Source organism: Tupaia chinensis, unplaced genomic scaffold (genome assembly GCF_000334495.1).
Source record: "Tupaia chinensis unplaced genomic scaffold, TupChi_1.0 Scaffold138060_1, whole genome shotgun sequence".
Lineage (NCBI taxonomy): Eukaryota > Metazoa > Chordata > Mammalia > Scandentia > Tupaiidae > Tupaia > Tupaia belangeri.
The window spans coordinates 1561513-1564667 of record NW_006197961.1 but is presented as its reverse complement, the minus strand read 5'-3'; positions in this window follow the sequence as shown (position 1 = coordinate 1564667).

Here is a 3155-nt window from a genome sequence, read left to right as displayed (position 1 = left end):
GCGTGAGTTTAAGCCACTGGGTCCGGGACTCGAACCACGGTCGACTATGTGGGAGTCCAGTGACACAGCCATTACGCTAACTGCTGGTCCCACAAGCAAACATTTTTGTTCAGCTTTGTACAAGTAACGTTCTATCATGAAATGTACATCATACTTTATTCTAGATTTTTTTTTTTTTTCATGATTCTTCTGTTTTGGAGAGGATTTCCTCAGCCCAAACACTATATAGGTTATCACCTCTCCACAATACTACATGTTGAATCTGTTTTTTAGGGGGCCGAATATAGAAATTCAGAAAACAGGAGCAGCAGTCTGATAGATTTTCAAAACAGCATTCAGCAGGCTACATTTCCTCTTGGATTAAACGTGTATGTGTGTGTGAAGGGGGTGCACACAGGCACATGTACATATAATTGTTTGGGTGATCATCCTGATTAAAAAGAAAGAGTAAATTGCAAAAAGAAACACCATGAAGTTGCAAAGTAAAATGTTATTCTTTTAGATTAGAGTTAATTTTGAAACAGCCCACCACTCTAGCAGGCAGGTCCTGCAAAGGTTCACAACAATGGGAGGAGGCAGCCAACGCAGCAGAGAGCCAGGGAGGCCAGGGCTGCTGGCCCAGTCTCCAAACAGCTGTGGCTATCTGGCTTTCTTGGGAAATCTTTGGTTTGTACAAGTATTTCTGGGTTGGGTGAAAACAGTAGGTGTTGCCGAGGAAGCTGGGTCTCACATGGCTGGCCAGGGTTCAAGTTCCAGCCCTGGTGACTTGAAAAACACATTAGGTATACACATGCATGCCAAGGACCCTGCAGGATGGAGAATTAAAGGAAGAAAGACTGTGGTTTGATCATGCCCCATTTGGGTTTATGTGTCTGCGTTCTCTCTCTCTCTGTACTCCACCCCCCGCACCTCTGCCTCTCCCCGCCTCTCTCTCTTTCTTGGATGCGTACATGCATTAAAGAGTTATTATCATGGTAAAATATACATAACATAAAGTTTACTATTTGAACTGTTTAGAGTGCACAATTTAGTGGTCCCAGTACATTGATGACATACAAATACAATCCTCAGCATGGTCTAGAAAAGAAACCCTGTACTCTTTACATAGTCGCTCTCCCTCTACCCCAATCCCAGCGCCTACAACTGCTAATCTATTTCTGTAGATTTGCCTATTCTGGCTATTCCATACCTCTAAAATCCATATAAATGGCATCTTACAGTATGTGGTCTTTTGTATCTGGCTTCTTTCACTTGACATAAAGTTTTCAATGTTTATCTATGTTGTGACCTTTACCTTTCTTGTGTCTGATGACCTTGAGAGACTTCTTGGCATAGTAATAAGGGGCCTGGCATCAAAGAGCCATGCAGACCTGGGTTTGAATCCCACTCACCTTTAAGTTCAGTCTTGAGCTATAGAATGGAAATAATGGTGTTTTCCTCAATCTTGAGGAGGTATCATTTCTAATTCATTGAACAGCCACTGTATGCCAGCCATAGCTTTAGGGCTATGGTTCAAACACCACCAGGCAAGTTCTTTGTCTTCATGGAACTTGGTTCTAGAAGGAAAAATGGACAATAAACATGAAAACAAAGAAACACAATAGAGGGAGACAGGGTGATGTGTCAAAAAGTAGTTGTCTGGTGGTAAGAAAGGGCTTCTTTGGGACCAGCAGTTCATGTAATGGCTATGTCGCTGGACTCCCATGTAGTCAACTGTGGTTCAAGTACCAGACCTGGTGGCTTAAACTCATGTCAGGCATGTGTGTGTGCCTAAGATCCCGGGAGGAGAATGGAGGAGATCCCCCTGGGGGTGATTTTTTGCTTTCTGTCTCTCTGTCTTTCTGGCAAGTGCATGTGCCCATAGCAAAAACCTCTCAGAAAAAAAGAAGAAAAAAGAAAGAAGGAAAGAAAGGGCTCCTTTAACTGCTGTGTTCTGCCAAGGGATTGAGATTTGAGCTGACCCCTAAGGACTAGAATGAGCCAGTTCTGTGGACACATGGGAGAAGAAGGCTCACCAATGGACTTCAAAAAAATTGTAGAAAAATAAAATTAAGTACAAGTTTATTTATTTTGATGGAAAAAATCAATCTATTGTACTCATTTGATAATATGCATTTCTTCTTTTTTCTTCTTTTCTTTTTTTTTAAACCATAAGGCACATGTGCTCACTAGAGAGAGAGAGAGAAAGAGACAAAAGGAAAATGAGAAATCATTCCCTAGTAGGGGATGGCCACACTGCAGTCCCTTCTCCTCCACTTCCACTTTGGGATTCTGGGCATGTGTGCCCACACTCCTGGCATGATTTTCAAGCCACCAGGTTAAGGACCCAAACCATGGTCGGCTATGTGGCATCCAGCACCTTAACCACTACACCACCTGCTGGCCCCCATAATATGCATTTCCATGAACTTTTAGAAGAACCCCCTCACATTTTTGACAAATAGAATAACAAGAGCAAAGACCCTGATGTGGGAAAAGGTTTTTTCATGACTGTGGAATAGAAAGAAGGCCGATGTGACTGAACTTAAATGAGTGAGGGGTGGAAAGTCTGATGTTAGAAAGGTCGGCAGGAGCTAAACCTTATGGAGCCATGGAGTGGTGTTAGGACTGTATTAGCCATGGAAGCTATGGGAGGGTTTTAGCAAGAGAAATGACATGTTTGAATTTACAATCAGAAGAGCTCTCTGGCAGCTGTGTGGAAGGTGGAACCTATATAAGCAGAACCTATCAATAGAAGGCCAGTAAGGAAGCTATTGTGCTGTGAAACTAGGGTATTTGGTGACTTGGAGTAGGTGGGGTTAGTGAATTGTAAAGGAGTAAGAATATTTGAGATGGCTTGGAGAGGAGGCAAGTATGAAGGGTTGCATTAAATAAATGGAGGTAAATGCGATCATTGAAATGAAAAAATGCTTACAAAACGCCTCACAGCATCTAGGACAGAGCTGATATTTTATTCACATCCATTACTTGTTACCCCCAGGCACGGGTCCATAAACCTTGGTGGCTGTTTAAGAAATCATATTATGAGTTTTATCCATTCTCATTTGGATTTTCCATCATTGGGGATGAGGGAACTTTAGGGAAAGGAACATGGATGTGTCTCTTACTTTCCTGGGATGAAGTGACCATAGGTCTATCATTTCCCAGTCATGTAC